A 24,118-nucleotide genomic window follows, 5' to 3' on the forward strand; every position below is an offset into this window, starting at 1 on the left:
GCACATGCCCAGGTTATAGGCCTGATCCCCAGTGTGGGGCATGCAGGAGACAGCCAATCAATGATTCTTTCTCATCAGTGGTGTTTCCATCTCTCTCTCCCTCTCTCTTCCTCTCTGATATCAATTCTTTAAAAAAATGTTTTTTAAGAAGCTTTTAAATGTCCCCCAAGCTGGAATAGAAAGCAGCAAATTATCTTTCACTGTCTATGAGTCTTAAGGCCAAATATCTTCTTTTTAAAAAATATATATATTTTATTGATTTTTTACAGAGAGGAAGAGAGAGGGATAGAGAGTTAGAAACATCGATGAGAGAGAATCATCAATCAGCTGCCTCTTGCACACCCCCCATTGGGGATGTGCCCAAACCAAGGTACATGCCCTTGACCGGAATCGAATCTGGGACCTCCCAGTCCGCAGGCCAACACTCAATCCACTGAGCCAAACCGGTCTCAGCAAAGGCCAAATATCCTAAACGAAATACGTTTCCACTCCCTTTCCTTTTCCTTGGGGTATGCAACTACGAAACTGCACTTCTTGATGGATGGGTGTGGGTGCTACCTCAAACAGCAAAATTGTTCGGTCTTGTGATCCAATTCAGTTTTCATGGGAGCTCTAAGCTCCAAATTGACTGCGGCATTACATCTATTATTAAAGAGGGTTTTTCCAAAGGCAGACTCTTTTATTAGAAGCTTTATTAGCAGAAGTTAAAATCGAACAAGGAAGCATTCTGGATCATGGGGAGAAAGCATAATTAAACACTAACTTAATTCATGGTAAAAACATACCAGCTAGTTATGCAGACCATGCAAGAATGTATACAAGGCATATAGGAGAATATGTAAAACAAGCAGGATAAAAATGTGTAACTCCAAGTGCTTAAAACTATATATATATATATATATATATATATATATATATATATATATATATTAAACTATGCTTAGAAAAAAAAACAGAAAGGAATTACTATATACAGAAAGTGCTAAAACACAGAATGGTGAACATTTGTATTTTCTTGATCTTTTCTGTTTTCCAAGTTTTGCTCATTGTGTTGGTACTATTTTCAAATTTAATAGAAGTAAATGAAATAAGTATAACTGGTTGAGATTAAAGGAGAAGATTGATCTGTGTCCAGGTCAGGGAACAGGAGAAAAGGAAGCTGCAGGACAGTAGCTGGTGGTGGAGGAGATGGGGCAGCTCTGGGCTGGGCTTCAGGGCCCAGAGAAGCAGGTGATAATCGCCATTTACCTTTCCGCTCCTGGAAGCAAGCTTCCTTTGGACTCTGGGTGCGGGCTCCAGACTCATTCTCTCCAAGGACACAAGGAGTTTTGGGAAGGACTCATCTTGAAATCTTATCATCATTTAAAAACCTTAACTCAGGTTGCCCTTGGGGCTGACTTCCATCCATCCTCAACTCTTCACCACACCAACCAGCACCAAACAGCATCTCCACATAGCAGGCTGGAGCCAATAAAACGAAACACGCAGACACACACACACACACACACACACACACATACACTCTCACTCACACACACACACACACACACACACACACAGGCATACACATAATCTATTTACTCACCGATTTTTAAAATGTCCACTAGTAAGAGGTCTGTGCTCAGGGTTCAGTGGTGGTGAAGGCAGACATGACTCCTGACCACCTGTCACTTAGCAGCCATGTCACCACATCAACTTGCTCCCTGATCATTGTTGGTGGGTCCATAAGTGGGTCTCTGCCTCCCCATCACATCCTTTTACCTCCACAGCCATGGTTGACTGATCCAGAAGAGAGCCCCTGACCCACTCCAAGCCAACAAGACCCTCACCTGAAAATTCCAGTACTGAGAGAGTTGGCAGCCTCTTTGGGCTGCCTGGGTTACAAAATACAAAATCAGAAACTGTCAACATGTCCCTTGGGGAAGAAGGGAAAGACTGTGCGAGGATGAAAATATAGCCGTTGTCCAAGGGTGAGACAGGAGAGAGGCTCCTGACAGCCTGGATTCCCTGACCTCTTGGTCCTGAGACGAGGTAGTCCTGCTACTGATTTCATCAGTCTTCGAGGGGAAATTAACTGGGTTTCTGCCACTGGCCACCTACAGTTCCCAACATAATGACTCCCTCACCCCTGCTCCTCCCCTCCCCCCTACCCCCCCCCCGCGCGCACACACACACACTATAAATGGTGCAGCAACTGAAACGCAGTCTTCAGAAGACTTGTTGAGAACTGAAGTTCTCAGCAACAGGCATAACAGGGAGTTAAGAGTAAGATAAAAAGAAGAAATGGCAGTTGAGCTCCTCTAGCTAAAAGGATGTGTGTTGGTGAGCTTAGACAAGCATGCCTTGGCCACGCCCAGAAACATAAGGGTGAGGGGAGATTCTACAAGGACAGAGTTGATGAAATAATTTTTTATGGTTGACAATAGTCAGTGTTTAGCTTCCGACTCACACGGCCTGAAGAATCGGAGCTTACAAGGGTAGGAAGCATAGCAACACAGCTTTGCTACATTTCAATTTATGAAATTTCTGTTTGTTAATGTATTACAGCACTGGCAACTTTATTAGAAATAATATTTGTTTGCCAAAGATTTATTGGGAAAAGCACTGTATTTTTCCAATCAAAAAGTTCAATCAACTAGATAGAGTCTCTACTTTCTCTTTTGATCTTTCTAAGGGACATCTCTCTTCAGCTGAATGCGCCTGTCCTTGTTTACCTCCAACCGTGTCACCATTTGATGAAGGCTGGGGGCTAGCAGCTCTTAGAAATGGTCACAAACTCACACCCAAGATGGTGTCAGTATCAGACAATCAGGTTCGTCCTCGCCGTTACCAGTGCAATGTTTTTCCATCTGTTAGACCCTCTCAGCCAGATCCAGCTGCTTTTCCCGACACCTGCCGTGTTTATTTAGAACCTGTTTTTACCAGAATCATTTCAGCACAATAAAAATACAAGATCCGGTTTGTACGAATATTTCAGAGAAGGCAATACACAGTACAAGAGAAATGAGAGAGAGAGACAGAGAGAAAGAAAGAGAGAGAGAGAGAGAGAGAGAGAGAGAGAGAGAGAGAGAGAGAGAGAGAGATTGATTGCTGGCATGCTGGCATACAAAGTATCCAGGTCAATTGTCAAACTGCTGTGTAAACCAGGTTTTCTGGCAGCAACAAGGTACAAAAATTCTTTCATTAATTTTTACTTTATTTTCCACCTTCCTTCTTCATAGGACAGCTCCATGAAATTTAAAGCAACTCCTATTTTTGTGTGAAAGCCAATGTGTGTAATTAAATAACACACTCTGCACCTTGTCTGATAGTGAGAAGTTAACATATGCTGCTTATGCGTGGAGAGCTTCGTTATTCATGCACGCGTGCACACACCCAGGTTTCTCCTTTTCAAAGACAGCAAACAGCTTGCTACTCTCTATACACATGCTGTGCGCAGTGAGTTTGCTGATATCTTACGTATTTGTTTCCATTTAACTCTCTTGTCATCTTTCAACTATAAAGGGATTATTAATCATGGGAGATTACAATATAAAAGTCTCTTTAATTTTGGTGAGAAAGGCAACTGTGGAAACAGGAATCAGATGGAAAGAAACATCTTCTATTTAATTTTTTATCAGAAAAAGTAAACCAAAAACAAAAAAAAAACACAGCTTTATGACCAAGCAGAGTTTAGGTTTACATAAGCAGAGTGCAAGTGTCCATCCCTTGTCCATTTCAACAGAAACGCATCTGTTCACAAAGTGATTCAAATCCAAAGAAGTCCAAGGGCTTCTGTGGCATAAACACAGCTCCGGCTACGGCGCTCTTGGATCTGGGACTCTGCCAAACCTCGGAGATTGCTGGCAGAAACCGCGCTCAGTATCTCCCCCCAGGTGGGAGGGAGAGGTGGTAAACAAACCCATCAATCACTGGCAACTGGGAAGGGTTGGGAGCCATAAGTTTCAGGCATCGAAATAGAAAGAAACTGATAAATTGCCCTCCATCCCTTACACAGGTTCTGGTGCACTAGTAGCTGAGGAGTTGCTGAAAGCATGGAATAGAGAATTCTCAGCAGAAAGAAGATGAAGGCCTGAACCTGCCTGGACAAGGATGTCACTGGCAAAATTTGTCATGTGTTCTAACACCATGAATGGCACTTGTTTTTATTTTCGTACTTAAAATTCTTCATAAATTTTTCTAGGACATTTACAATTCTAAGGAGATAGAATTAATATTCTGTGGCTTGAGATACAAGGATCAATTGTTCATTCATTAATCATTCTTTAAAAAAATATATTTATTAAACAGCTGCTAGATTCCTGATGCCATTTGTATTCTGGCGGAATATTAAAAGATATAAAGGACATAGGCACATAAAAGATATATTCCCTTCTTTCAAAAGCTTGTTATCTACATATGAGAACATTTAAATATAGTGCAAGATAATACACAGAACTGAATAAAAAGAGACAAAAGAATTCATAAGTAGGAAGTTCTGCTAGTGGTTACAAACTAGGTATTAGTGGTTACTAGTTTTATAATAATGCCTCGGATTTGTTTTTTTTCTATCTGAAATCCAGTAAGATTTTATTTAATGATTTGGAGGCAGGAGGTTTTTAACTTTTTTAAATATACTTTTTATTGATTTCAGAGAGGAAGTTGAGAGGGAGAGATAAAAACATCAATAATGCGAGAGAATCATTGAATGGGTGCCTCTTGCACAGGTGCTGACTGGGAATTGAACCATGACCTCCTGGTTCATGGGTCGATGCTCAACCACGAAGGCAGGGCTATTTAATGACTTTTTTGTTGTTGTTAATTCTCACTTGAGGATATTTTTCCATTGATTTTTAGAAAGAGTGGAAGGGAGAGGGAGAGAAAAAGAGAGAGAGAGAAACACTGATGTGAAAGAAACACATCAATTGATTGTTCCTTGACTAGGTATGTGCCCTTGACTAGAATAGAACATGGGACCCTTTAGTCCAGGGGTCCTCAAACTTTTTAAAGTGGGGGCCAGATCACGGTCCCTCAGAGAGCTGGAGGGCCGGACTATATGAACTACTAATTCCTACTGTAACACCTCGGCTGCGCTCACTGCCCAAAAAACCTGGCGGGCCGGATCAGACTCCTCTGTGGGTCGCATGTGGCCCGCGGGCCGTAGTTTGAAGACCCCTGCCATGGGCTGATGCTCTATCCAAGCCAAACCGGCTAGGGGTTAATGATTTTTAATAATGTTTTTCTAAGTTAACTTCTGATTATTACTGAGTAGTCATGAGTTCACAAGCAAGAAAATTCTCTGACAAGTATCTGGTGAGGCTAATGTGTCCTGTTTTCCCAGTTAAATGTGAAAATTAGAAAAAGGGACGGCCCCATAAGAACTTCGGAGCCCTGCTCCTGTACAAGGATAGAGGGAGACCAAGGCACCACTTGCTAAGCCAGAGAATAGTGGTCCTCTACATGGAGTGTACACCGCTCATGAAGCTTTTTGAAAAATCAGATGCCAAGCCCTGCTTGGGTGGTTCAGGTGTTTGGAGCATTGTCCCACGCATCAAAAGGTTGTAGGTTTGATTCCCAGTCAGGGAACCAAGAGTTTGGATTTGAGTTTGGGGTGCATTTGGGAGGCAACTGATCAATGTTTCTTTCTGACATCAATGTGTTGTTTTTTTCTCTCCCATCCTCTCTCTCTAAGATCAATAAAAATAGCCGGGACCGGTTTGGCTCAATGGATAGAGAGTCGGCTTGGGGACTGAAGGGTCCCGGGTTCGATTCCGGTCAAGGGCATGTACAGTGGTTGCGGGCATATCCCCAGTAGGGGGTGTGCAAGAGGCAGCTGATCGATGACTCTCTCTCATTGATGTTTCTAACTCTCTATCTCTCTCCCTTCCTCTCTGTATAAAATCAATAAAATATATTTTTAAAAAAATCAATAAAAATATATCCTTGGGTAAGGATTGCAAAAACAAATAAGTAATAAACTGGCTTTCTTTTTCAAAAAATATTTTTTTTATCAGATCCCTAGGCTCCACCTCAGACTAATTCATTCAGAATATCTGGAAGTGGGAAAGATTTTTTAAGCTCCTTAGGTGATTTATTTATTAATATGAAGGTCGGTCCCCGACATAATCTTTAATCTCAACCAATGAAACTTCCTAATGTCTCTTCTGAGGTTTACAGATGACAAATAATTCACTAGGTAATTAACCAAGTCACTTGCTGTATACAGGATTGTGATCCAAAGTCATGTTAAAAATTGAAGACTTATCGATCTAAAATTATTATTTGCTGTCTTTTTTTAAATTATGGTCCATTTCTTCACTATTAAGATACTATAGGTGACCATCAAGCCATAGCCCGTGTGTCAGAGTGATCATCTTCTTCTCTGCTGTGTGGGGTGCACACACAGCTCATCTAAGAGCAGAATAATTGTGCATCCAATTCAGAGGGTTGTAAGAACAAATCACATCACTGTTATGCCTGGCTGTAAATTGCTACCTGAACCATCAAAACACCTGCCTGATTCTAACCTCAACATACAATTAAGGTTCTGCAGGAGCCTCAGTAACTGAGCCTCAGTATTGAGGTCACGGAGCTTGTTCTGACCTTTTCTTGCCTACAGAGACTAAGGATAAAGTAAGGTCAGCAAAAACCATAAACTACTGTATACTGCTCATAACAGACTTCTCCATGTGTTAATAAGAAAACCAGTGACTGTGACTAATGCCCTTTGTGGTCCTTATGCAGCTGCAGTGAGTCCCAACCTGATGGCATACCCAGTTAACTGGAGAACTCACTCAAAGGCACACAAACTCAGGTCTTAAACTCTGAGATTATGGCTTAATGCATTGTGGATGGGGCCCAGAAAACTATTTTTAATATGGACCTCCAGGAAACTCCCATGCAGCCAGTCTGGGTAACCTGTCATAGACCCATTATCCAAAACAAACAAACAAACAAACAAACAAAACCAAGGCTTTCAATTTATCAACATGATAGCTGGAATATCTTTTAAATGGGTCTAATAATCATATAGGTTGTCTGTCTTTAATAATGAGTTTGCTACCCTCGAGGTTCTCAGCTTTTTTTTTTTTTTTTTTTTCTGTATCACTTTTCACAAAATGACATTATACGTCTGTTTGGTTATTTTTAAATATTGTGTTCCTTTAATAAAACAAGCATTATAAAAAGGCAGAAATTTGTCCATTTTGTTCCCTGACCAATCCTCAGAGCTTAGAACATTTCTTTTTTTATTTTATTTATTTTTTTATATATTTTATTGATTTTTTTACAGAGAGGAAGGAAGAGAGCTAGAGAGCTAGAAACGTCGATGAGAGAGAAACATTGACCAGCTGCCTCTTGCACACCCCCTACCGGGGATGTGCCCGCAACCAACGTACATGCCACTGACTGGAATCGAACCCGGGACCTTTCAGTCCGCAGACCGACGCTCTACCACTGAGCCAAACCGGTTTCGGCGAACAATTCTTATCACATGGGAGCTATTCAGCCCATAATGAGTGAATGAGTAAATATTTAGGAAATGCTCAAAAAAGTTGACAAATTGGCAAAGAAGAGAACCTACTTCACACAGCATGGGTCAGGAAATCCTCTCCAACTTTTTATTTAAACTGGTTTTTGGGCTTTGGTCAACTTCATAATATATAGAAGAATTACTAACTCAATTAACAAGTTCCCTAGAACATAAAAGTTTAAGAAAAATGAATTGATTTTGTAAATCTCAGTTAAGCAAACTTCAATGCCCTGTATTCTTGAGTTTATATAATCTGTTTCATTATATATATATATATATTAGTGGCCAGTGCACAAAATTTATACACTGGGGTTGTGGGGGGTAGAATGTCCCTTAGCCCAGCCTGCACCCTCTCCAATCTGGGACCCCTCAGTGGATGTCAGACTGCCGGTTTAGGCCTGATTCCTGCTGGCCTGATCACTCCCAACTGCTCCCCCAGCCTGATTGCCCCCAACTGCCTCCCTACCAACCTGCTTGCCCCCAACTGCCTTCCCTGCCAGCCTGCCCACTTCCAACTGTCCCCCCACCAGCCTAATCCCCCCTAACTGCCCCCCACTGCCAACCTGCTCGCTCCCCACTGTCCCTCCCCCCACAGGCCTGCTCACCATCAACTGGACCCCCCTGACAGCCTGCTCACCCCCAACTGTCCTCCCCTTCTGGCCTCCCTCATTAACTATGTCTTAGAATCTGCTCTCATTATTGGATTTGATGATCAGAATGAATCTCACCATACTGATGTATTTACACTTGAGTTTTTTTTCACGTTCCTAAGTTATAACAAGATTTGAATGGGATAAAAATCCTCAGTTGGTCTCATTTTATTAAGCTGGCCAGGGATTATTAGCTGCCTGGTTGCTTTTGTGAAGAAGTATATTAAGAAGAATAACAGATTTACCTAGAAAAATAAAGAATGAGTTATAGATTATCAGGCACTGGTTTAGGGTTGATGACATGAGAAGAGACTATGACTTAATGCATGTGGGGCAGAGTTTTAAAAGATCACCATGATGGACATGTCATCAATAGGGTATGCATGCACTTCAGCCTTTTTGTTTTTCACAGGGGCCCAACCTTCCTTATTCAGTCATGACTGTGGATGGGCTTTGGACATCAATAAAGAAAGAAAAAATAATAATAAATAAATAAATAAATAAATAAATAAATAAATAAAGGAGAAATAAGAATCTTAAATTCTGTAATTTAAAAATATTAAAGGTTCAAGGTTAAAATAAGTCTTGTGACAATGGTAAATGGGTAAATTTCCCCTCAATTTCTATCATGTACCATCATTCAATGCCAAAATCCATTCATAAATTAACTTGATGAAGACATTTCACTCAGATCAACCCTATAAGGTTGCCATATGCTCATCTACTAACAACTTGAGATAGGCCCCATCTCTTCCTGTCCTGGCTCCTTGTATACAAATAATATTTGAGATCAACAAAAGCAGATGAGGAGGGTGCACAGATTACAGCATCTCCCTTCCCCCACAGCTGGCAAAGCCCCAGAAGACTCTTTTTTAAAGGGCTAACTTCAAGAAAACTACCCAATCTACAGAATTGCAACTGCTGATGTTTCTGTGTAGGTTAGCCACCGCTAAAGACACTGTTCTCATGGAACAATGTGATCTGAATTTGGCAAATCAGAATTAAATAGGGGATATCACTATGAATCAAAGTTAATAAATAAAGAGGGATGCACAAAAATATAGCAGGATAATGTAAATAAATTTTAAGGCAACATACTCATGATATCAAATAAGCTGGAATCTAAGGCCAAAACATTCATTGGAACAAATAATATTTTTAAATTATAGAATTTATAGTCCAGAAAGAGGATATAACAATGTTAAATATTAAAAATAATTCATTCAATAATGTCAACTTAATCATTCCACAAATACATATTGGGCACCTGCAATCTACTAAGTGCTATGCACTAGAGATATATCAGTGAATGGATTGATTCTCTTAAGACAGACACATTTCTCACAATCATAGAACTTATAGGTCAACATAGAAGTTTATAGTCAAAGAACTATACAATAAAATATGTACCAATTAAATATATAGCATAATATATAAGAAATATAGCATATAATAAAGCTGAATAAGAAACTAGACAAGGATAGATTCTATTTAGGATCTGATTATCAAGAAGGGTCTCTCTTAAAGTGTGCTGTTTGAGCAAAGAGCTGCATGAATCTAGAAAACAATCTGGACTTTTGGAGGAAGCACATTCCAAGAGATGCAGGAAGCAAGTGTGAAGATCCTAAGGCAGGACAGGTTTGGAGTGTTCAAAGACCAGTGAGAAGTGGATGTGGCTGGAGCTGATGGAGGAGCCAGGCAGAGCAGGAGATTCAGTGGAAGGGTAGTCAGGGCTAGGTCAGGAAGGCTTTAGCCACTGCAGGGAATTTGTATTTTATTAAGAAAACTACAGACCCAATGCAGAAAATTTGTGCACGGGGGAAGGAGGGTTGCCCCTCAGCCCAACCTGCACCCTCTCCAATCTGGGACCCCTTGAGTGATGTCCGACTGCCCATTTAGGCCTGGGACCCCTTGAGGGATGTCCGACTGCCCATTTAGGCCTAATCCCAGTAGGCATGGTCACCCCTAACTGCCTTATTCTGCAAGCCTGGTAACTCCTAACTGCCCCTCCCGCCCTCCCCCTGATCATTGTAAATGTGATGGATCTAGGGTTTTTATATATATGGATGGGACTGATCTGGTAGAAAAGGCATGATTAGGAGTGCAGAAGGGAGGGAAGAGAAAGAATAATTGCTGGAGTAGAGCAAACAAATTTCTGAGTAGAAAAATGGCCAAAGGACAGAATACAAAAGAGAGAGGCTGTCACAGGAAGGAAGCAGAGACCTACCACTGCAGGCAAGGAAGTGTTTATCAATACAGACACAGCTGAGTGGGTAGATCTGGTGGTGAAAGAGCTGGTAGTCATCTCCAGAGAGCTTCTATTTTCTCAGTGAAATAAAGGTGATGTCATTAGCCTAGAGTGAGGAAGTTTCTACAAAGGGGAACTGCAAAATGATTTCCTAGATGACCGGGGAATATAGAAGGGACATATAGTGTCCCATTTGTGGTCACAAATGAAAACCAAATTGAGCCAATTCTTAACACGGTAGGAACTAAAGCCAGAAATTACCCTTTCCCAGAGCTTCCTCCTGTGGAATTGTGTGTTCAGCTATTTATTAGGCTTTGTGAGTGCTTCGGTCCCACTGTGAGGAGCCCAGGTCTCCTTTCAAATATCCTTCTTTCTGGCCTTCTCAGGGGCTTTAAGGAAGCCTGTGCTATTCAAATTCAGGTGGTTTGCTGTGATAACCTACATCTCCTATAATTTGTACTCCTATGACCGGTACAAAGATTCACCAGTCCCCAGACCCAAGCATATACTACAACCAACCTGCTATCATCCATTTCATTTTTAAAAAAATCTTATATGCAAATTAAAAACATAGCTTTTTATTCATTTTAATTTCTTCTTTAAACCACATGACATCCAGATTAGAGTAAGAATTACTCCCAGGCGCACACATGTATAAAGTATATGCCCTTAACACAAAATTGTCAAGACTGTTTAAGAATTTATGTTTATCTTCTCAAAATGGATTTAATAAGTATGTTCATAGCATGCATTATATACTACTGGGTAAGCATGTTGAACACATTAACTTGTTTAATTCTTATAACAACATTATAAGTTAAGCACTATTATTATCATCCTTTTTTTTTCTTTTTTTTAACAGATGAGAAACAGAAAGTTAAATAACCTGTTCAATATAACACACCAGGTCAGTGGTAGTGCTGGGGTTCAAATCCAGGCTGGCCCCAGGGTTCCTGCTCTGATCCATTACATTACACTGCCTTGTCCCCTGCCCTCAGAATGCCCTCCATGCTGTGAGACTGTGTTTAATTTCTCCAAGCAAAGGTGTTGTTTTGAACTTTCAACCCTGCATTTTCTCAAAGACTCCTTATTAAAAGAATCTATATAAACACAGTGGAGTTTACATCGGCACCACATTTCAATATTAACCATGCTGAGATTCAAAGATATTAAAAAGGACTTGCCAAAATCACACACCTAGCAGGTGTCACTTAGAACTACATACTTGAAGACATGGGTCTCGACTGGCCCACGTATCAAGTGCCCAGTTGTCCTGCTTTGTATCAGTGAAGGTTCTGACTGTACAAATCAATTTTTCTGTTAACCCCCCAGCTCCTTCTTAATTGATAGTCATTTCTATTTTGCAACCTAGCGTTTGCTAAACTTTTTTTTTCTTTTTTCCCCCTCTTTTTCCATACACCACACTAAGTTGAATGTATTTTAAAACAAAAATAAACTGTGCTATTTTTTAAGGATAATTGTCTCAAACAAATGAAATACACATATTTTAATGTTCCAGTAAAGATTATAGTTTCAAATTTCTCCTTTTGCAAGATTTTTTTTTTTTAAATCTGAGTAACTATCAGGTAAAAGATAGTGAAACTTCTATTGTGGAAGGTGACTAACTCCAAGAGTGATGACGTTAACAGTAGAATTGTGAAAGGATTAGGCATCAGGGGAACAAGAAAAGAAGGAAATGAAACAAACAATCGAGCTAGATAAGCCATAGACTCTGCAATTCTTTCCTGTATAATCAAGAAACGGTTCTTCTTGGACATGATCATAACTTTCTTGGAACATGAAATGCTTTGGTGAAGTTCCCAAGAATATTTGTATATTCTGTTTTCTGAATTATGCCAATTTGGATGCAAATCATGTTCTTTGATCCGTAATGCTTGTGCTTCTGTGGCCGGGCAAAGCTTTATGATATGGAAGCCCAACAACTGTGAGCAGAGCTCTGCAGCTCTGTTTCTGGATGCTCTCCTTCGGTGTGTGGACCCACCTTCCTCACTGCTGTTTCACAAGACTGTACATGGCTAGTGCTAAGTTGTTTATCAAGAACCTGTATCTTTTCTCATGTGGAAGATTGTTGTTTTCCTAAAAGAGATTGTTATCATGCCTGTAGGCAAAGCAGGTTAACGGTTTTGTTTTAGAAATATGCTCTGTGTGAACCAATTGTCACCTTTCTGAGTGAATAATGAAATGATCCCTTCCTACACAAATCACCTAGGGATATGCTTGCATGGTAACATATGGGTAAGAAGGATTGGACTGGAAAATTATTGTGGTGTCTTGTTAAAATGATATGAGTTAACTTATGTAATGGCCTGTCCTATATAATAAAGAGGTAATATGCAAATTGACCATCTCTCTAACACACAAGATGGTCAGCAGGGGAGGGAAGTTGTGGACAATCAGGCCAGCAGGGGCAGGCAGTTGGGGGAGACCAGGCCTGCAGGGGAGAAAAATTGGGGTGATCAGGCTGGCAGGGGAGGGTAGTTAGGAGTGACCAGGCCAGCAGAGAAGGGCAATCAGGGGCAATTGGGCCTGCAGGAGAGCAGTTAGGCATCAATCAGGCTGGCAGGAGAGTGGTTAGGGGATGATCGGGCTGACAGGCAGAAGCAGTTAGGGACAACCAAGAAGGCAGGCAAGCAGTTGTGAGCCAGCAGTCCTAGATTGTGCAAGGGATGTCTGAGATTAGAAAGGGTACAGGCTGGGCTGAGGGACACATACCTGGTGCAGGAATTTTATGCACCAGGCCTCTAGTGTCTTTATAATAAATACTAGAGGACTGGTGCACAAAATTCATATACAGGGGGGAATCCCTTAAGCCCAGCCTGCCCCCTCTTCAATCCAGGACCCCTCAGGGGATTGGAGCTAAACCAGCAGTTGGACATCCTTCTCACAATCCAGGACTGCAGGCTCCTAACTGCTTACTTGCCTGCTGACCTGGTTGCCCCTAACTGCTTCCCCCCTTCAGGCCTCATCACCCCCAAATATCCCCCTCTGCCAGCCTGGTTGCCCTTTACTGCCCCCTCTGCTGGCCTGGTCACCTCTAACTGCCCCTCTGCCTGCCAGCATGGTCATTCCCAACTTTCCCCCTCTGCTGGCCTGGTTGCCCCTAACTGCCCCTACCAGTGGCCTGGTAGCCCTTTACTACCCCCCTAATGGCCTGGTTGCCCCCAACTGGCCCCCTCTGCTGGCCTGGTCACCCCCAACTACCCCCTTGCCAGCCTGGTTGCCCTCAACTACTGTCCCCCCTGCTAGCCTGGTTGCCCCATGCAGCCTACTGTTCAGTTATTTGGTCATCCCTCACTAACCCCCCTGCCGCCCTGGTTGCCCCACACAGCCTGCTTTCAGTCATCCATCTGGTTGTTTTGGTCATGATAGCCCCTGGATTTTTATATATTAGGATTGTTTTCTAAAAATATTAAATAAGACCTAATCTTGCTCACAAGGATTAAGAATTTCATGTGCACTTAGGAAATTCAAAAATAATGTCTCCTATCATCTATACTAATAAAAGGCTAATATGCTAATTAGACTAGAAAGGCTAGATGTCTTCTAAACATCCTTCCAAACAAAGCCATGGTGGCAGGGGCCAAGGCAGAGGTGGTTAGGGGCGATCAGGTCAGCAGGGGAATAGTTAGAAGCATCAGACAGGCAGGTAGAGGTAGTTAGGGGCAATCAGGCAGGTAAGCTATTATGAGCCAGTGGTCCTGGATTGCAAGAGGGATGTCCTGGATTAGAGAGGGTGTAGGCGGGTTGAGGGACCCTACACTCACCCTAGAGCACAAATTTCATGCACTGGGCCTCTAGTACTTAAAATAATCAATCATGACTACCAACTGTTGAGTATTTATCATATGCAAATACATGCTAAGTGTATTCCTTTAAGGTAGGTACTTTTATCTCTATTTTACACAAGAGAAAATGGGATTCAGAATGGTTGACTAAGTAGCCCAAAGTCACAGAAAATGGTGTTGTCTAGACATAGATCCTGTTCTAACATCAAAGTCCATGGTATTACTTACTATACTACATAGATTCTGCCTCAGAAACAGAGGCCATAGAAACAAGCTAGCTCTGCTTTATTGTCTTTCACAATAAAAATACAAATATGCTCCTCTTAAACTTAACTAGTAGAGTTTTGTCTTCATAAACACTAATACAATTTCCAAAAATCCAAAGAAATTTAATAGGAAACCTGAATACAGGTTAGATGTGTCTGATCTGCTGCCTCCCATTAAAACAGCCTTGAAGATAAAAAAAGACAAAAACTGACAATAGCAAAAGAAAAAAAATGATGTACCGAATTTTCCAGGCAATTTCCCCTAAAAGCAGTCATTCAGAACAGATTGAAAAGCAAATTATTGAAATCCATGCCATAGTCATCTGACCCAGAAGCAAAAAATATTCAGCACCACCTCAAAAAAATGAAAAATATGTTACTCATTTCTCCTTTGTACATCTAACCCCAGAATATAGTGGTTAGACTCTGTAGGGGGAAAAAATGCAATCAATTATTTTCAAAAATAAACAGAGTAATGTCCTCTTTTAAATCATCTCCATCGATTCTTCTTTCATTTTCCATTCCATTAGAAGGCAGTGAGAGGAGCATTAAGATAGTTTCCAAGGATGTTTTGTATTTGGGGGAGAGAGGAGAGGAGAGGAAGGCACATAAAAATCCAAACACATACAGGAGCGCTGGAGTGCTGAGGTCAGTGTGCTCTTTCATACATGACACTGTTCAAAGAACGTCAGCGGGCTCCCTAGCACAGCCAGAGCACAAGGTTCCCTTTAGTTCCTCCTCTCACAGTGATGAATGCCAGCCAGACATTACAAACAGAATAAAATTAAAGTAGTATGTTCTGACCTTCAGGCTCAGATTTGAAAGAGGAAAGTTGCTCAAGCCCAAACGAACACCAAAGGAGACTCGGGAAACTAAATTTGTAAAAAAAAAGCCATCCTGGATGACTCTCTCCTAGTTAATCAGTACATCCAGGAAACAAACAGTGGGGCCTAGGAAAACATGGAGAAAGAGACATTTGAAAGGGAGGGAACGATTTCCATAAAGATAAAGGGAGGTCATAGCTCAGAAAATTCTTTTCTTCAAAAGCAGATAAGAATTGTGTCCTCACCAAGATTTCAGAGCTCTATAAAATGAGAACAACATCTGTACACACAAAAAGGCTGAACTAAAGGCAGGGATACAAAGGATATTGGCTGAAGTGAGAAAAGAATGCAATAGCAAGAGGAAAAATCTACTCGAAATCCAGTAAAGAGCAGAGTAGACACTGCAGAGAATTAAGGAAATTATGCAGAATAACCAATTTGTAAAACCCCTGGAGAATATACAAAGAAAACATAAAGGGATAAAACAAGAAACAAACAAAAAATATGGAGAAGAAAAAGTATAAATACTCTCAGATTTAAAGGTGTCTGTGGAGCAGAAATAAGAATGTGCTGAATGAAGAAACTTGAATGAGGATGCTCTGAAAACTAAGTATGATTTTAAGACTATCAATTATGTTGCAGAAATGAAGAAAAATATGGTTTTACGGAGCTTGAAAAAGTTTTTCATCTTCTAGGCTCAATTATGCTTTGTGTGAAAAGCAATATAGCCAAAACCGGTTTGGCTCAGTGGTAGAGCGTCGGTCTGCGGACTATAAAGTCCCAGGTTTGATTCCCGTCAGGGGCATGTATGTTGGTTGCGGGCACATCCCCAATAGGGGGTGTGCAAGAGGCAGCTAGTCGATGTTTCTCTCTCATTGACGTTTCTAGCTCTCTATCTCTCTCCCTTCTTCTCTGTAAAAAAAAATCAATAAAATATATATTTTTTAAAAACTGTTATTTAAAAAAAAAGAAAAGAAAAGCAATATAAAGGCAGTCTGAGATACATTCCTTCTGTTAACAAATATGCTTATGTAAATAGGGAGAGTTTATGAATGGATACATAGGCATCAAGCAGAACAACCAAGTTGGGGACTGAGATGACCCAGCTGGGTCTCGGGAATAACTGCAACCTTGAATACAGTCAAAACTCTCACTCCACCCGCATCTCTGTTATCTCTTAGTATCTTAGGCTCCATGCTTCTCACAGAGATCAGAAAACTTGGCTGTCAACAGTCATGAGAAAGAGATTGAGCTCAAGGTCAAGATCTAAAGCGATGGGTATGGATTCAGTTTTAGTCAAGTGCCCAGCCTGGCACCAATAACTGTCATTAGAATTAAGTGCATGTAGCAGCAGCCAAGCAAGCATGCGTCAGTTTCCAGGAAATGATAATCCCAGTAAAGGTGGTTGGAGGAAGGTATCCAGATCAAATAGTGGCTGTTCTCTCAAGACCGTAACATGCATGCCACTATCACTAACAGTGATTCTAGAAGTGAAAGAACAGCATAGATCAGAATTAGAAAAGCCAACTAGTAGGGGGGATGGGAGGGGGAATTTAAGAGAAAATAAAATTGTATTTCAGAAATAAAGACTAAATAATTAGGGTTATAAGAATGAATGTACACAGTAATGGATACCTTAAATTTAAGCAATAGAAGGTAAAAGTAGGAAAATTTTTAAAATTAAAAGATATGAAGAAAGAAAAAGAATTCAAGAGATATGAACAGATATTGAGGATAGACCCACAAATCGCACATGAATAGTACAAGTCCCTGAAAAAAAATAGAAAACAAAAAGGGATCAAAATAAGTAAATAAAAGCTGTAATTTAAACTACATTTTGAAAGTGCATACCATGTACTTGAAAATATCAACCCAAAACAACCAGCCCTCAAGACATATTATTCAGGGCATTAAAAATAAATCACAGCCCTGGCTGGTTTGGCTTAGTGGATAGAGCATTGGCCTGCGGACTAAAGGTTTGCAGGTTCTATTCCTATCAGGGCACATATCTGTGTTTTGGGCTTGATCCCCAGGAAGGAACGTGCAGGAAGCAGCTGATCATTGATTCTCTCTCATCATTGATGTTTCTCTCTCTCTCTTCCTATCTCTTCCTCTCTGAAATCAATAAAAAAATTAAAAATAAATAAATTACAAGGTATTAAAATAAATAATTCATTGAGAATCTAGATGAAAAGAACAAGTGATATATATATAAGCAAAAGAAAAACAGATTTTTTTTTTTAAAGCGACACTTTATGTCAGAACTATTTGGAATAACATGGTCTATATAATAAAAAGCTAATATGCTAATTAGACTGAACAACAGAACAATCTTCTGGATGAAGCCGGGCCTTTGAGGGCCAGCCCAGGCAGCTGGGGCTGCGAGGGCCAAGCCCCTTGCATGAAATTTGTGCATTGGGCCTCTATTTTAAAATAATATTTAAACATTTAAACATATTTAAGATAAGAAAAAATATGAGACAGATATTTTATATTCAGATAAAAGGGACTTTCTATAAAGGATACAGATAAACTCTCAACATTTAAAAATTCAGAGAATATTGTTCTCATGGGTCCTTCCCAAGGAATCAACTAGAAAACAGACATAAAACTAAAATAATTAAAGAGACATTAAAACAAGAACTGTAGATAAGATTAAACATAACTATTTGTAGAACTGTGGCAAAAAGTGAAGGTAAAAGGGAGAAAATATTGGATGTCATGACCATATGATCAGAAAATGTAGATATAGAACAACTATAAAAATAGGGGAGGGGTGATATAAGAAAAAGATACTCAAAATAATTTAACTATCTTTAGCATTATATTGCTGTGGTGATATTATTTGTGTTATTGTAAGGCAGATATTTGGAATAACGTGGGATATTCAAATACTATTTCTCCCTGTATCCTAGGGATTTGGATGTTGGAAGAAAGGAGATACAAATATAAAACAGAAGAGGTTAAGTAAATAGTTATATAGTCTGATATTTTTTAACTCATAAATGTTTTATTTTAGTTTGTATTTGTTTATTTTCACATGTGTGTGGGTGTGATATATTCTTAGCTTTGTCTACTAAAGAGGTTTAGGAAACTATGACCAATCCAGGAGCAATAAACACATCTTTTACCCATGTGTTCTTGAAATACCATTTCCTACTATAAGAAGCCAGGACTTTTTTCTTTTTCTTTTTTTTCTTTTTTTCTTTTTTTTTTTTTTTTTTGAAGCCAGGACTTTTTTGAGAAATAGTTGTTCCAAGTATGGAGCAAGACAGGTACAATATGAGCCTAGATTAATTTACAGTAAGGAGTTTATCAGAGCAAGTCTGATCAGAAGGGGGAAAAAAAAAAAAAAGTAAAGGTTTTTTCTGTTATTTGATCTTAGGTTTCTTCTATATTTTCCCCTGGAATAAAAGATGTCCAGCTTACATCTAAATCCCAGCTAGAACCACTCTAGTTTTTCCTGCCATTTTATCACCTGAAACTTATTCATTTTGATATTTGGTAATTCCCTGACAAGTGATAAATAATTGGATGTCTAAATTTGTTTTGATTTATATGAAGTTATCTCTAGCATGAGTTCTTTACAAGCTGCAAATAAATATACAAAGGTTAGACCATTGTATAGTTGTAGAGTGTTACTGAAAGTTTGTGTCCCCTTAAAATTTATAGAAACTCTCATCTCCAATATGATGGTGTTAGGAGGTGAAGCCTTTGGGAGGTGATAAAGGCATAAGGGGGAAGCTCTCCTGACTGGGATTAGTGCCCTTATAAAAGAGGCCCCTCAGAGCTCCCTAGCCCCATCTACCATCTGAGGACACAGCGAGTGGCAATCTGCAGCCCAGATGGGGACTTTCACAAGAACCCTACTATGCTGGCACCCTGATCTTGGACTGCCAGCCTCCAGAACTGTGAGAAATAAATGTTTGTTGTTTAAAAGCCATCCAGACAATGGTATTTTGTTGTAGCAACCCAGATGGACTAAAATAATTACCAGTTTTGGTAACTCCTATTCATCTCTCAAGGTAGTTAGCATTCTTCTCCACCTTAAGCACATCTGAAACACAACTGACATTTACCTTACCTTTAGCAAGAAATTAGTAGGTTTCCAGCTTCCACTTACGAATGTAAAAATCTGGAAAGAACATAATTCCCAACAGTATCAAAAAATTACCAGATAATCTGCAAAATCACAACTGTTCTTGAATTTACCAAATAAGTGAAGCTGCATGGTAATTAAATAATGTGAAATTTAAAGTAGGCTATTGACTCTGAGGACATATATATTCACTGTGGCAGGATATGAGAGGAAGAAGGGTCCTATAGAGGACAGAAAAAGAAACTCAGCTATATTTTAAATTAACTACTTAGAGCCAAGTGCAGGCAAGTGGGAAATTATAGGTTTTTCTCACCTAAGAAGAGATCACAGAAAAGAGTGATCTAAGAAATCCTTCCTCTTATCTAGGAGAGGGGATAGAAGATGCTGCAGAAAAGGCATAAAAGCTCATTCTGGTCTTTTCCCCCTGTTCACCTATGGGAACAAAAGCCTAGGCTGGGCCACACAGTGCCCAGATATATGGTCAGATGTTATTCTGGGTGTTCCTGGAACTGTGTTTTTGGATGACACTGAAACAATATTGAACATTTGACATTTAAATCAATAGTCTAACTAAAGCAGGATGCTTTTCCTAATGAGGGTGGATTTCATCCATCAGTTGAAGGCATCATTAGAAGACAAAACTGATCCTACCCCGAGTAAAAGGGAATTCTCCTGTCTGATAGCCTTCAAACTGGAATTTCAGTTCTTTCTTGTTCTACAGTAGCCTGCTCGACTTCAGAATCAAGCTGGACATCAGCTCTGCAGATTTTAAACTTGCCACCACCATAATCATGTGAGCCAGTTCTTTATAACAGATAGATAGATGATAGATGATAGATAGATAGATAGATAGATAGATAGATAGATAGATACTATAGATAGATATTTAGATAGATAAGTAGATAATAAACCCTATTGGTTTGATAGATATAGAGATAGATATCCTATTGTTTCAGTTTCTCTGGAGTATCCTAACTAACAAAGGAACTTGATTGACCAAGCTATTAAACAAAAGTTTGAAGGGACCTTCTTATAGTTATTAGTTTTTATTCACATCAGAAACATTACTGCTCTTCCTTTTAATATCTTAGTCATATACCCTTTTGAAATCCTATAATAATAAAAGCCTAAATGCAAATCAACTGAACAGCATAACAACTGGCCAGTGCAGGGTGGGGCCGGCAAGTGGGCAGTGCCAGGCCAATCAAGGTGGGTGTCAGTGGGCAGAGGGAGGGGATGGTGATTGGGTTAGGGGGTGGAGGAGGAGTGATGGGGAGCGGGCCAAGGAGCGGGCATAAGCCATCGGTTGAACTCCCCAGAGGGCTCCTGGACTGTGAAAGGGCTCAGGCCAGGCTGAGGATTCCCAGCCCCCTGCCCCACGAGTGCACAAATTTTCATGCACCAGGCCTCTAGTAATATAATAAATGTGAAATAGGTTACTTAATAAATAAGATCTACTTTCATTCTAAGTGATTTGGAATTCATTAATGTAATACACACAAAAAATCATACTTATTTTCAGTGGGAAATTCTCAAAATATCACATTATGCAATATCAAATTATGCAATATTGTGGTAGAATTGGTAATGACAATTATGGTAATAAAGATACCAATGATGATGTGTGTGGCTAAAAATTTAAGTCTCCATAATATTTTTTTCTTGACATGCTTCTTATTAGTATCTGAGAAAGTGCTGATAAGCTAAAGAATAAACAGAACAAATCAACCTAAGTAACAATGACCCCATTATTCGTTTTATACCATGCATTCTTGCATGGGAAATGAGTTGTTCTGCAAAATGTTTGTCAGTAAATTTTACTGGCACTCTCACTTAAGTATGAGGATTTAATTAGGAGACTTAGATTGATACACTTGTGCAATTGGGTGAGTATTTTTTACTGCTTACTATTTTAATATTTCATGGCGACATTTCCAGCCTAAGGTTTTACTAGGGTGAAAATAAAACTTTTCACTGAAAAGAAGAAACAGTACCTGATTTGTGAGTATGTTTTTGTTTTTACCTATAGCCTTTATTGTGAACCAGTAACAGTGGGTCAGAATACAAATCTGCATAATTAACATTTGCTTTGTTTTTCAAGGAGAAAATTGCTATGAATGCATGGACATTTTGCTAAGTATTTCATTTTCACAATATTCAAAGAAGCTTAATGTGATTCTAATCCTAAAATAGGGAGAATGGTCAACACAGTTATGTCTATTAGTTACACAGATTATCCTTTCCCCTCTTCCTGTGAAAGAATAAACATTGTGGTGTTAGTTTTTATAAAATTGAATTCAGTAACCAAACTTTTATTTAACAATAACAAAACTCAAAAATAAATTATTACAACTTTAAAAAAAAAAGTAATATTATTTATATGAATAACCACTCACCTAATTTAGGGGGGGTGGGAAATCTAGGAAAACTATAGCATTCTTATTCGATCCACTTGTTTTCACTTCTTACCACTGGATTCCTTTAATAGCCACAGATGTTGGCTATTCACTGATATAATGAATTAATGTGAAATAATTTGGCCTTACTTAACAAAATTGGAAATTGTGCAACTGAGAGAAAGCATCTTATCAATTTTCTTAATCTTCCCCCATTTTTCAGGACTGATCTTAACATAAAGTCGCTTGGTCAATTTCATTTTAAAATGAAACCTTAAAACAATTCATATATATCTGAGAGAGGTGCCGAGAAGGAGTAAAGAAAACCACTTGAGAGTCCTGTGTTCATTCAGGAAAACATCTCCTGAGGTTATCGGAATCAGAGTCTCTCAGGTGGTATTCCAATGTCCATAGACATTGGGGACCCCCCTCCTACCCCCAGTGGAGAATGGAATAGTCATTAGTCATCAATACAAAGCAATTGTTTTTAGCTTTTTTTTATTATTCATTTATTTACGTACTTATTTTTTACTAAGTGTTGGGTCCAGAGGTAGGATTTCAAACAGTTCTGGGCATGCATGGAAGACTAATACTAGAGGAAAGTGGTCAGAAATCTGTATCCACAGATGACTAAGGCACACCTTAAAGGGTGCAGATTTACCTTAAGAGTAGTGTCTGGCTGATACCGGTTTGGCTCAGTGGATAGAGTGTCGGCCTGCGGACTGAAAGGTCCCGGGTTCGATTCCTGTCAAGGGCATGTACCTTGGTTGCGGGCACATCCCCAGTGGGGGGTGTGCAGGAGGCAGCTGACCGATGTTTCTCTCTCATTGATGTTTCTAACTTTCTATCTCTCTCTCTTCCTCTCTGTAAAAAATCAATTAAAAAAAAAAAAAAAAGAAGAAGAAGAGTAATGTCTGTTAACTTGGCCCAATGACAAAGCCAAGAGTCTGTCACCTAGAATGTAAGATGTATGAGAAAGGTATTTTTGTTTCCTACAATGTTTTCTGCACCTAGAACAATGCCTAGCACAGCAATAAATGCTCGATGAATATTTTTATCGAATGAACAAATGCACTAACAAATGAACGAATGAATGAATGAATGAATGTGTCCTCAGTCCAACTTTTCATAAAATCACATTTCAATCAAGGTGTTCTAACTGTGAAAATCTGTAAGCGGAGGGGCAGAGGAGTGAAGAATTGTGAGGAGAAACACAGAATTATTTTCATGTAAAAAACAAAACAAAAAAAAGCCATAAGAGAATTGGGGTATAAGGCAGGAGAGCAATGATGCCCTTCTGCAGTAGGTCTGGTAGTGCATCACCCAGATTCCCTCTTTTAGGATAGAGGTACTCACTCCTCCAGCTTCAAGAATGTGTGCTGATGGCTGACAGATGAATTCTTCCTTGGGAATTGCCCTCAGTTAAAAGAGTTACATCATCCAAGGTTATACTCCCTGTCGGGGTAGCCCATATCCAGTGACTGGTCAAGAACAGCATATACAGCCTCGTTCCTTGCCCAATCCAGGACACATCTAAATGGCCACTCCAGCTTTCAAGATCCCCACAGGATCTTTGTAGCAACTCAACTGCAGTTCAACGTCTGCCTCTGCTGAGTCCTGTTTCCCTCATTCTGTTACAAGTGTAGCTGCTGAGAGCACCCCTCAGTTAACATTTGCAGCCAACTCTCCATATCAGAGTCAGTTTCCAGAGAACCTTAATAGGGTAAAAAGGACCAGTGTTTGGCATAATTAACTCAAACTTTCCCCCCCCAAAAAAAATCCAAAATAGAACTTTTTCTAATTATAAAACTAGTGCTTGTTCATTTTAGAAAATTTACACAGAGAATATAAACAAAAATGTAAAATTCACTGGCAATTCCATCACCATTATATAATCCCTGGAGGCCTGAGGCACAAAATTCGTGCAAGGGCCTGGGCCCTGGTCCCTGCCCACTGCCACTGCGGCCCGGGGCCTCTGCCTCGGCCCCCTCCCGCTGCAGCTTTGTTTGGAAGGACATCTGCTCTAATTAGCATATTGGGCTTTTATTATTACAGTCTCAGGGCCCAGTACACGAATTCATGCACCTTGAAAGGAACTGTGGGCCCTGACATTGCTGGTCTCTGCGCATCCTCCATGCCCCAACCTGGCCCCTCCTTCCATGGCCCCTGGATCCCTGTCTGCCAGCAGCCCTGCTCCCGCCACTGCCACTCCCATGTGCTGATAGCACCAGCCCCACTTGCACCCGCTGATGGCACAGAGTGATTGGGGCTGGCACTGTCAGTGGGTGAAAGTGATGGCTGTTGCCTTGAGGCCCCTCA

Source organism: Pipistrellus hanaki (assembly GCF_964339955.1).
Source record: "Pipistrellus hanaki genome assembly, chromosome: 1".
NCBI lineage: Eukaryota > Metazoa > Chordata > Mammalia > Chiroptera > Vespertilionidae > Pipistrellus > Pipistrellus hanaki.